Genomic DNA, 13,115 nt, shown 5'->3' with positions numbered 1-13,115 from the left:
AGTCCAGCCCAAAGTATATTTATGATTGTTGTGCACAGTGATACAGATAGCGCATCGCTGCAGTCTGCGCACTCTTCTTTGAAAAATAAAATCTCATTAAATTGTACCAAAATAGTTTTCACAGAAATAGTTACCATTAGCCTGTGATATGAAGACATCCGTATCATAGCCTAATGAAGATTTGCTTGATAATGCACATTCTATGAAGGCTATAACTATTTAACAAGGATTTGGAAAAGAGAGCACATTTGTGTCATTTCTTTTCCCATAGTAAAGGATGATATTGTAAATCCCATATACCTTTCATTCTTGAAACTGCTCAGTGATACTCTATTTGTAAGATGAAAGAGGAGGGTGTGATGAAACTGGGCACTTTGTCCCTTCTTCCCAAGGGGGAGCCACTCACTTAGAGGCTGGGGACAAGAACCCATTAAGCAAAACCCTCCCTAGAGGTCTGGAAAGTGGGAACTCGCTGGGAGTGACTTCCTTCTAGGGGTCAAGGACTGCCGTTTCTACCAGCAACTCCCTACAAAGAGTACTGTCTAGATGTGAATAGAAAAGACTGATATTATTGCTGTGGGTTGGCATACCCAACATACTAACATTACTGCCAGATATGTGTCTGAAGGCAATGCTGAGTTACTCGTGAAGTCAACAGCTGAGGAGATTAGCATGCCATACCGAAATATGGCAACAAGAATACAGGGATGACAAATCTGGAATCTGAGGGGAAGAATCCTATCCAGAGGAAAACCTGGGATGTGAGAACATCCTAGAGGGGCAGAGCCACACTACACCATAGAGACAGTGGCAGCGAGGAGAGAGAGCAGAATGAGAGAGAGACACTGGAAACTGGCATTGCGAAGGGCAATAATGCTGACACTGAGGTAGAGATGGGGACGGTGGAGAGACTGTCTCACTTGGTGGCATGACCACACAACAGCTGTGGTCGACCTGGAGTCTGTTAATTGGCACCAGGACCATTCCACACTGGAGAAACCAATCCCTGATATCCGTACAAGAAGTGTAACAGCTGTCGAGCCTGCCAGGGAAAGAGAAGTGAGCGCTCCCAATAAGGTAAAGCTTGGAAGAGGGAAAGATGGTTACCTCACAAAATTAAACAACTCCAAAAATAAAAGGGGCTTAAATAAAGAGAGTGAGGCAAGAAAGTGGAGAAGCTAAAACGTTACAGGAGCCCTATGAACTCGATTTCTGGGCACGGCAGACTCCCAAGAGAGTCTCAGTTTAGTTGAGCAAATCATACGGCCATAGGCTTTGGGGAGCTCTAGAAAAATAAGTCACAATTTTCAACACTTGGAAAACAGCAAACTTGGAGGGTTCAATTACTCAATCCTATATCAGGAACAATGTGAGAGACAATGTCCCAGTTGATAGAATCACACTAAGAGAATCATTCTTCCATTAAGGAACTGGAACCATTTGATTTGTGTAAAGACTTAAAACTTTGTATGAGGAACCTGAAGAGAAGACTGAAAACCTTACTTTGATGAACTATTGAAAACCATTGTATGTAAGACTGTTGAACAGCATTTCGGAGCCACCTAAAATGCTTTGGCTAGAAGCATCCTGAGGTCAAAGGCTACTGCTCTGCCTAATTTTTTATGTATTTATTTTTGAAAAAGTGGTAGTGCCAGATATGGGTTAAGTTTCAGACAGAAGACTATTTTTGATTTGGACATTTGATGAGCACCCTTAGTTTAGTTTTTAGGCAGGGAAAATCATTCATAGCTATAGGGACATGTAGGCATTTTCTCTTTATTTGAAATAAACAACCATGACATGTTAAGTTCTAGTATGATTGCTTCTTCTTGTTCATCAATCGCGGTACTTATACCGGTTTAATAAAATCTTAAAACTATTTTCTCAGGTTGGGGCATTAACCAAAATTCTGTGCGTTCTGAATCACCACCACTTTATCCATAATCAAAAACCTGCAGAATTCTGAGGAACCTCAGTGTACACATATTTTTAAATTGCACAAGATCACGTATGTCTGTGAAGTTGAATTAGTGTGTGGAATTAGATGGTCCATGATATAAAGAATAATTAAGAATATACAGGTTATGATTGTGAATTTGCGTTTGTGGAATAGTAACTTGAAAAATAGAGGATTTTTAAGTGGCTTATATTATTCATGTGGACTGATTATTTGATTGGAGGATAGTGATTGATATTTATTAAATCATATTTGTGACTCGATATACAATCTGGCCATGATGTCTTATGATGATGCACTGACTAGGTATTACCTTCATGGGCAATGGATGGCCCGGGATCACCATTCATGGAAAAAATAAATTAAGAATATTATTGAAAGTGATATGATATGATATGATATGGCATTTATAACGCACCTATACACAAATGTTTCAAGGCGTGAAACATATATTTGGAACATATATTTGAGTTAGTCCGCTAAATGAAGCATTACGAAAGCTATTCATAACCTCTGAAACTAGAGAGAAGTAGCAAATTATTGTGAACTTTCCTGGCCATCTCTCCTTTCACCTAAAGATGGTGAACGGCAGGTTGGCTTCATACCACCATGATGTCCACTAATTTACATAGCATTTTCAAAAGACCTCAGCCGAATTCATATACATTCAACAAGCTATTGTTCAGCTTGAGCATGATATAACATAATTGAATGGGTCTCTGGGTGACAAACAAGTGTTACTACAGAAACATACGGTGTAATAGAGGCAATACAACCAAAGAAAGCCTAGAAAGAGAACTTCCAGAGACCAATGGCATTCATAGCCAGTGACATCAGAAACATAAGTTAAAAGCCAAAATTGATAATCATGTCACTTATACTGACAGTTTATTAGATGATACTGTAAATATCAAAAAAACAATTGAAAGAGAGGAAAGAAATCTACGTGATATTTGTGGTGAAGGAGGTTGATTCACAGAGTGAATTTAATCAGCTACACAATGAAGTAAAAATCATTAAGCAGCAAAAGGACTCAACACAGAAAAAGGGTACTGCAATTCAGGAAATACATTAGCTCACCTTACAGTTGACACAGGCAAAAGCCCAGGATAATCAAAGTAAAGTGACTGCACACGAGGTAATGCAAAGGATAAAGGAGAATATCGAATTGAGTGACAAGTAATAAACCTTAAGGAACATTCTTGTACAAGCACTTGAACACCTAAAAAAAGAATTAGCTACCAGGCAGTCTGCCAGCTGAGAATCTGTGGATTAAACACGTATTTGTCAGAAATAAAAAGTTTAGACTAGCCTGAATTAATCTGGGAAATAGCTAGAACAGATTAAACAGTAAATGCCAATTGAAATGGACCATGATGCTAGACTGAGACAAGAAATCAAAGAAATTCATTTGAGTTCAAGATTACAATCTAAAAACTGCAGACAGATAGGTTTCATGGAAGAAGGGATATCATCTCCAATTACTGAGACTACCTCTCCACTACACAGACCTTCCAGAGTCATAGTGGTGGATTTGGAACAACTAGACATAATTAGAAGACAGGTGTTGCTAGACCTACCGTTTCCTCTTCTCTAACTCACCCAGATAAACAGGAAAACTTTAATTCGCTATCAGATACAAAGGAATGGAGTTAAATTCAGGTGAGAGGATGTGAGTTTCATGTGCAGAATGAAGATTGCACGTGCGGAGAGCACTGAAGAAAATGCAAGCCGTTTTATAATTGTACAGATGCTGAAATGCAAGTAGACTAAGTAATCATGAAGGCTGGCTATATGTAGGGAAAAGACTGCAGGTGATGAACTAATATACATATATGTATAGAATCTGGATGTTCCACGCTGTGTTTTAGCAAACTAGGACCACATCAACAGAAGGGCTGAAAGTGTGGTGCAGTAGAAGAAAACAGATGACAATGATTGACGATTTGGGAAAGCTTGTCTGGCCCAGTGTCAAGGGTTGGGGCAGCCAAGAAACGGGTTATAAATTTGAGAAGATACAATGAACGTCAGAAGTGAGGAAATATTCTGTTGAGGTGTAATGGAAAAACACCAAACGCGCCAGGTTTTATTCATTTAATAGTGTTAAATACGAAAGAACAAGCTCAAATATGGTCTCCTGTTACATAGTCGAGATGAAAATAGACTTTGGGCAAGCCAGACCGAGACTTGAAGATAAGACGATGCTTGCACTCCCTGCTATTCTCAGTCGCAGTGATACTTTTCAAGGCTGAGTTCAAAGACAATTCGAATGGCAGGAGTATAATGGATGATGGGCTAATTGGGTGGGGAGGCATGGTCAAGTCCAACCCACCAGCACCTGGGGTACCAGCGTGCATGCTGCTAGAGAGTGGAATATTCCAGAAGGGTACAAGCATGCCAAATAATTATAGATGACCACATAACAAAGGGCCCTATAGATTGAAAGCCATTGAAACGTTGTGTATTTTATGACACAAAGGATGACTTGCACTACGGTTGGGCATAGCTGTCCACCTGGCCTTAGAGACCCAATCACAATCCTATTCCCCATAGAAAGTATACCTAGATGTTCCCCGTAGACCAACCACAATTCAACTTATGTTTTCTTATTTTGCCATTTAGTATGACGTCAATGATGACACGTTTTTACTATATAACTATGTTTTTTCATGTAAATCGTTGAGAAACTTGAACGAACGTCCATTGATGTCCGTTGTACTCCCTGTTTTAGATCATTGTTAATAAAAAAGCTAAAGATTTGCCAACTTCCTGAGTCTGTCTTATTATTGGTGTAACAGTAAAATCTACATCTCCATCCATCCCATATAGTGCTATCTCGCTTAAAGGGTCTACGCTATAAAAAGCATTTTAGGGACGAATAGCGATACAACCAAAGACCACTCCAGAGTACAGAAAGTGAAGCAAATCTTTGACATGAGGTCCCAACAGGGAAATCCTGATTTTAATGCCCACATTAACCTTGGCTAGAATGTGTTGGTGGATCAGGGTGGACAATGACAAGAGGAAATGTTTTCAGTTAAAAATACATAAGGAGATGAGGAAAATGGGGAAACAACAGAAAGGGTATGCCAAGTCTTAAATTAAGCGTCTTTAACCTTGCAAAAACACCCCTGAGTTTGCTGAAAAATTGGCAATGGCCAATAGTGAACCCTCTTTATTCCTTGAAACCAAATCAGAGAAAAATAAAAATGAGAATTTTAGAGAGGAAATAAATGTGTCAGTTACATTTGAAAAAGAGGAGAACTCTGTGGACATAGTAAACAGCATTTCTACTTTTCCAAGTGTAATGCCCCCTCCAAAAGAGCAGAAATTCCAAGTTAAGAGAAATATGGCAAGGAACTGTGGCAAACCAGGAGAAGGAGTCAGACTCAAGGACATCACTAAAAGGGTGTTTATTTAACTTAGAAGAAAAATGCCTATCTGTCCCTATTGCTAAGAGGGATTTCCCTTTCTATCAACAAAACTAAGGGTGATTGTCTTCGTCAAAAATAAAAATAGTCCTCAGTCCAAAACCAATTGCCTATTTGTAAACAGAACTCACGTGTACTCTTTTAGACAGTGGGCCTCATCAGGAGTCTGGCAGTATACCGTGTTATTTCCTCTGAGCGGAATTAGCGTTACTGCCGTATCCTGTGACGCAATTTGCAGCAGATCACAATGTGTCATGAACGCGCACACCACTTTGATGGTTACGCTAAATCTGTCAGGAGGAATGAGTGCCAAAACAGGGCACACCACCCACAAACTGCCAAAACTCAGTGCAATTACCTTTACTGCTGGACAGTAATCGGTGCTAATAGCGCTGGTGCATTTAGCACCGGCGGAAATAGCGTAATCGCCGGAAAGGGAAGTATGGCGGCGGCTATCTTTAAAAACAGACTCCACCCTGAATCCCCCACTACCTGCAGCCATCCAGACCCAAAATCCACTGGGATCATGTCACAGGAGAGGACCCATTGGAAGGTGCCCGAAAACCAGCTCCGAAAGCCTACATTCAGTGAGGGGAAGCTGCAAATCTTCTCTGATGAGATGGTGGAACATTGTGACGAGCTATGTGGTAGCAGGAAGAGGAAAACATCGTGCAGCAGAAGACTGCAGTCTGGCAGGCAGTAAGCCAGAAGATCTAGGTGGGTGGCATGGTCCTCCGGGGTGCTGAAGACTGCCGCAAATGTTGGAATCACCTAAGGGTCAGAGTGCGGGCCCTCCTCTCCAAACAGAGGCAGGAAACCATGGCCACAGGAGGCGGCACCATTGTGCCCCTTGCTTTCACACCCTCAGAGGAGAAGGCAAGCAGCTTCCTCAATATGGAGAGGATCGAGGGAGTTGGCAGAGCAGGTGCCAGCAGCAGGAGGCAAGAGGTGAGTCACACCCCCCAACGAACATTGCAAATGACCAACCAAATAAAGTGTCTCTTATTAAAATATTTACCAATGTACAGGGACACATTCCAACAGGCCCAGAAGCTGGACCGGGCAGTCAGGGTGCCCTGATGGGGTGCCACATCAGGCCCCTCCACAGCAGGCTGGGGGGAGGCCACAAAGAGCACCCCTGAGCTGCTGTTGAGTGTGAAGGTGTGGCAAGCAGTCTGTCCAAGTTCAATGCACCCCACACCTCTGCTGGCGCTCTCCATGCCTGCAGGAGTGTGATGTGTGAGTATCCACAACACCGCAGAGTAGTCACACCAACGTGTGCTGCCCCTGTCAGGCAGCCCCATGCTTGTATGGCAGACGAGCCCCATGTCAGTGTTCGATTCCATTGTACATACATGGGTGCCGCGAGCCAAACACAAAACCAAATAGAGCAACACTGCTGGCTGCACAGCAGCATCCCATTGAGCCATGGCAGAGCCCAGGACGATGCAACAAAATCCACTCCCCCCAGGTGTATGTCACCTGAGCAGGGGCTGTGGGGGCATGAGCACATATGATTGTCCCATGCACTGCTAAAGCAAAGGCTGGGACTGGATGCGAGCACATGACCATGAGAGTATGCCACAATATGCATCACCCTGAAGGGCCTCTTGCATGCATTGTTGGTCAGCCCATTAGGCATAGAAAATATGATTAGACAAGTTAGAGCAGAACCATTTGTGGACAGTTCCAGAAATGCCCAGTGAAAACAACCTAGAAGAAAGAATGTGGTGGTTAACAGCTTAGAATATCAAGCAGAGAGAATAGTGTCCGTTACAGAAAGTAAAGTGGTTTCAGCTGAGCGAAAGGGCCGAAACCCAGAGTGGAGAGGCAGGATCAAAGAATGAATTGGAGGAAAGAGGAAACTAGAGAATAGACGATCCTTTTAAGGATTTTAGAAAAGAGGGTAGGAGAGAACTAGGATGGAAAATAGAAGGAATGGAGGCGTCAAGGGAATGTTTGTCTTTTAGAATGGGAATTACTATAGCATATGTAAAAGAAGTGAGGAAAACAGCAGAAAACAAAGAGTTATTGAATAGGGAGGTGCGAGCGTGAATTACAAGAGGGAAGATTTGAGGAATAAGAGAGGATGGCACAGTATCTGTGCGGGCACCCGTAAGGTTGACCCACGCAACAAAAATAGCAGTGTCAATAAGAGGGGGAAATGGGATAAGGAGTAAGGTGGAGCAGAATAGTCAGCAGAAGATAACGTTTCGGAGGTGGTTGAACAAGATGCTTGAAGATTAACTACTTTTGTAGCAGAAAAAGAGGCAAAATCATCAGGAGTAGGCGGGGAAGATAAGGAGCAGTTTATAGGAGGGATAGATAAAGGGATTGAGTTCACACAAGAGTCAGCAGGGCTGGAAAGAGAGAGTAGTACGAATGGTAGACTAGCAGAAAGTAAAGAATTGTGATAGAGAGTGTGGAAGTAGGAGAGCGATGCAAGATAAAAGGAAGAGTGGGATTTTTTTTCAGCAAAGCTTGACCCGGGGGATCTGGGTTCTAATATGGTGAAGAGAGGGAGTAAGCCAGGGCTGAAGGGTTTTGCGGACAGGGTAGAAAGGATGAGCATGACAGAGATGATTCAGGTTGGATTGAAGACCAGAGAAAAAGGAATCTGATGCATTCTCCATTGTGAATGAAGAGATTGGAGTAATGGGGGAGTAGAAGTAAGCAAGGAAACAAATGAAGATTAGTTAAGGTTAAGGTCACAACACACACATGTCAGTGGGAAGGAGAAGAATGCAAAGATTGTGGGAAGGAGAGCGAAAAAGAAAGACCAAAATGATCTGAAGAAGGTATCAGAATTGCACAAATAGAACAATAACATGGAATAGAAGAAAAGATAAGGTCAAATGGGCACCCGGGCAATGAGAGAGAGGGGCATGCAACTGGAATAAATGATAGAATTTGATGATTGGGATGGAGGAGCATGAACTATGAACAGTTGTGAGGTAAAGACGGAACTCGCTCAGAACAATAGTATGACTAGAAGATCCCAGTCCATCTGCAGTTCCATACCCATGCTTCACCATCTCAACCTGCTTATATCCACCAACTGCCCTGCCCTAGGCCACATTTGCCAACCCCCACTAGTCCTAACCCATCCATGCCTATCAAGCATATCCCTACGTACTACCTCTCACCTCACCTTAGCCGGTCAAGTGGCACAGCGAGTAGAGCCGCTTTGACATCAGTGCAGAGCCTGCGAACGCAGGTTCGAATCCTGGCAGCGCCAAACTCAGCGTTTCATCCTTCCGAGGTCGATAAATGAGCACCACACACCGTGGGTAATAATAAGCAGCGCTCAGATACCTGCGGGTTCGTAGCGCTATATAAAAGCCAAATTATTATTATTAGCTCACTACTACTCCCGTCCATCATTGCTAACCCATACACCTGCCAACCTAGCTCTCCTTTAAAATGAGCATGCTTACCTTACAATTTCCAATGATAGTGTTGGCTGCCAAGTAGCATTAGTAATATACATGGCAACATGACTTCTGTATGCTGCAGTGGAGAGAAATATGGCTACTATAACTACTAATAATGGTATTTTTATTTGCAGACACCAAATAGAGCCCAAGTGTTTATTGTATTTGTGCCTATAAATGTAAAATGCACAAAACGCATGTCTCGTTAATTAAAACAACATTCTAGAACACAGCACACCAAATTGTGTGAAACAAATGTTGCTACTAAATGTGTGTATGGATGTGACTGATAAATGGCGGTGTTAAACGAGTTTGTGGGTAACAGTTTCCCTTTTTGACAGCGTTCATAAATCACCGTGGCCTTACGTTGCAAGTACCTGCAAAGGTAAGGTGATTCCCTTTCTACAATGGCAAAGGCTTCATGACAGTGCTTTACACTCCTATCCTAACTGATACAGTGTCTAGTTTTGCACAGATTCTTTTTTTTTTATAAGCATGATGTGGACTGACTTAATCATTCAGAGTTTTTTGATTAAAACATACCATGTCCCATGCACTTTTTTTTCAACACCTGCTCTCCTAAGAGACACCTGGTGAGTGTGCATGTCAATAACTGGGATTTTAAAATGGTTTGCAAATTATTCTATAAGTCATCTTGCAATTCACCACCGCACATCAAAGGTTCTGGATTCATTGAGCGCTAACTGCACCCGACCGACGCAGATGGAAACAAATTGAAAAATATGTTCATGATATTTTTGAAAGTTCACCATAAAAATATCTATTGACTTTATATGTTGACTCCTTTCTGACCTTCTGCACATTTGAATACAACCAGTGCTAACGCACAAATACCATTGTAACAAAAAATGCAGTACTGGATTTTCCTGGAACCTTTGACAACATTTGGATGTCAGTTTAATTTGGTGATGTCCTTTCTATTTTGAGTCTATTGTGGTCAGAGGAGACGAGAGTATATTCTATATTCTGTGCGCTCCTCCATGCCACAGTAATAGGAAGTGGCATATGCAGGTATAATGCCAGAGGGAATAAACATCATTGTATTCAGAAACAGATGGGCAGGAGCATGTTCAGAGTGTAAAATCAGCAGGCTGAGTTGTGATGTTTGCGACTAGACAAGCGGGGAATGCTCGGAAGTATAGACGGCGCTTGTGTGCCAGGCAGCAGGAGAATTCTATTTGAGCTCAGTCGCTTAACATGTATTTATATCCACGCAGACAGACATGGGATTTCAAGACAAGCGAGGAATCCCTCTTGCCTTCAAGTACACATTCCCACGCCTACTCTTGCATTTCTGACCCTTCATGGTCTGTAAAAGGGATCTTTCTCAACAATGCAACAATAGCCCAATTTTCATCCTAAGCACATTTTGGCAATGTGTGTCTCTTGAACGTCCATAAAAGGGCAGCAGATATGAAACAAGTTTGGGGTTTTTACCCCATCTATACAAACATACAATTGGGCATCTACTGTCTGTGGATTGAATCACGGTCGGTGATGCCATATTCTGGGATAATAAGCACTAAGCCAAACCTTGGTTGGAGTGTTTTCAAAGTTAGAACCATGTTGCTCTGCATCTGCTTTGTGATTGCCATGTGTGCAGATCCCAGGAGGGGCCATTCAGTTGCTGTCTTTCTCTTGGCACTCTGTGGCTGAGGTCCTCATTCACGCTGTTTCCGATGGGAGACTTTGGGAGTCATGTGGAGAAACAAAGTGTGATATGGTGCATGCCCAGTGGATAGCTTACGTGCAACTTGCTGGCCTTGAGAACATGGTGATGCTGTGCATCAAGGGCTTGATACCCTGGTAGGCCTGGCTCAGGTATTCATTCATACACCCGACCTCAGTAAATTGGGTACCAACAGTGGCTAAGAATACTGACACCAAATGAATGCAGTGGTTAGAAACTGAAGGAATCTTGCATGACACATTATATGTAATTCACAACATGATCAGAATAATGGGCTTTTTTCATATATGGGTCTTGGAGTAAGAATAGGGACCAGTGGTAGAGTGTGCAATGGAGTGTTAACAGTATGTATTTGTTTATTTTTTTATTTATCAGGTATTTATAAAGCACCTTTACAGCAAATGGTGCATCAAGGTGCCACAAGATTTAAAAAAAAAGGGGGTGGGGGAGAAAACAACAGTAACGGTCCTACTAGGCCTTGTGTCATTCGTATCATGGAAGTGCTGTAACAAGAAGTGCAGGTGGGAGGGTAGAGGGGAGCCGGGAGGGGAGTACCGGTTGGGGCAGAAGGGATAATGATAGGATGGGAGGGAAGATCAGGGCAGAGTGGAGGCATATAGGGGAGGGAGTAGGGGATGAAGAGGGCCCCTGGGGCTAGGCAAGTGCTAAGGCGAGGCCAGGTGGTCAAGTGCCAAGGGATGCAGCAAATGAGGACCACATGCTAAGTGGGAGGACCAGGCTCGGTAGGGATGTACATCCCACCAAGCTAGTCAGGGGAAGGGGGCCCGGAAGGACTAATGCAGGTTAGGGAGACGGGGGTGGTCGGGGGAATGGGGTGCTGGGGTAGACTAGGTGAGTAGGGCCTAGTGCCCTGTAGGACTCAAAAGGAACCAGGCAGTCAGTCAATGAGGCAGAGAGGGACATTAGCATGGGAAGGGGAGATGGAAGGAAGAAGAGAAAAGGAGGGTCTTGAGAAGCTTCTGGAGCTTGAGAATATCTGGCTCAAGCCTGAGAGGGACAGGGAGGTCATGCCAGAGAGAGGCTCACACCCAAGAGAGAGATCTACCCCCCACTCTCTGCTTGGAAAAACATCTGATCTGCAGAGAGTTGGAGCTACAAAACTGAAGGGCTCTAGCATGGAGGTATTTAGGGAGAGAGAGTTGTAGGGGGTCCCAGGCCCCAGAAAGCCTTGCAGTAATGGAAAGTCTATTGAACATAATCCTCACAGCCACCGGGAGCCAGTGGAGAGATTTCAGTGCTGGAGCGATGTGGTCCCTGAGCTTGAAGCCAAGGATAAGTCTTGCAGTCGTATTCTGGATTAGTTTAAGGGGTTGAAGGGAGGATAGAGGCAGATTGAGGAAAAGGCTGTTGCAGTAATCCAGCCTAGAGACAACCAAAGCTCTGGAGATATTGAGTTTCTGGGGGCAGGTGAGGAAAGGGAGAATTCGTCTGAGGAGGTGCAGCTGAAAGTGGGCCTTCTTGGCAAGGTCTGTGATTTGAGGAGAGAAGGAGAGAGAGGAGTAAAAGATGATGCCAAGATGTTTAGCCTCACAAGGGGGTGAGGGGAGGGGATGACATGGAGGGCAGCCAGAGAGTAGGAGGGAAGTAGGGAGCTGGGGTCCCAATTAGAAGGATCTCAGTCTTACTGGTATTAAGGCAGAGATTGTTAGCAGCGCACCAAGCCTGAATAGCAGTCAGACAGTCAGGAATGAGAGGGGAAGAAGAGGAGGCAGTCGAGGGAAGCTTGAAGAAGAGCTGTGTGTCATCCACATAACACTGGAAGTGAAGACAGAAGGTGGAGATCAAGTGGGCCAGAGGAGCAAGGTAGATGTTGAAGAGCCACAGTGAACAGATAGATACCTGAGGGCCGCTGCCTGTGTAGAGTGTGGTGGAGGAGAGGATAGGGCCTAGTTGAACCTGGGAAGGTCGGTCAGATAGGATGGAGGTCAACCAGTTCAGTACCAGGTCTGTGATGCCAAGGGAGTCATGATTGACTGGATCCAAGGCAGCAGAAAGATTGAGAAGGATGATTATTGAATTCTCTGAGGAGATAAACCTTGGAGGTTGAGGCCAGGGGAGAAGAGGTGAGGTCAGACCATTCTGAAATGAAGAGGGACACTAGACCAGGGGTCCTGTAGATTGTGGCGAGAGTCAGCAAGAGGATAGGAGAGACAACAAGTCTGCAGATGAGGCATTTGGAGGAAGAATAGGAATGAGTGGGTTTGGTAATAGCAGGGACCCATTCATGAAAGATCAGGGCCATGCTTTCCAAGCTGCAGTCTCGCCCCATGGGACACCTGGCAATCAAAACTCCTTGTTGGGTTTCCCCTCCCACTTGCGTTGTAAATCACACTCCCTCCAATGTCACTGCGGGGTCACACTTCTTAATCAGCACTGGACGCCCCCCGGAGATGTTAGTCAAACACTGTGTGACGGGGAAGCTCCCAGTATTTCTGTATATTCCTGTGCTGGGTGCCCAGAAACTACCCACTTGTTTCATGCTGGCTCTTTTTTCTTCACCATATGTCGTTTGGTATGGGCCCACTACAGAAGTCTTTTAGAAATGTCTCCAGATGTTTCTC

General features: G+C 43.8%; 1 protein-coding gene across 2 annotated transcripts in view; it reads left to right on the top strand.

The window, feature by feature from the left end:
• ADCY1 (adenylate cyclase 1) overlaps positions 1-13,115 on the top strand; it is a 2,048,432-nt gene that overhangs the window by 1,389,638 nt on the left and 645,679 nt on the right. The gene's annotated exons all lie outside the window — the stretch shown is intronic.

This window comes from Ambystoma mexicanum, chromosome 5p (assembly GCF_040938575.1).
Source record: "Ambystoma mexicanum isolate Mex_15411 chromosome 5p, UKY_AmexF1_1, whole genome shotgun sequence".
In the NCBI taxonomy this organism is placed as follows: Eukaryota; Metazoa; Chordata; class Amphibia; order Caudata; family Ambystomatidae; genus Ambystoma; species Ambystoma mexicanum.
This window is presented reverse-complemented; position numbering and strand designations above follow the sequence as displayed.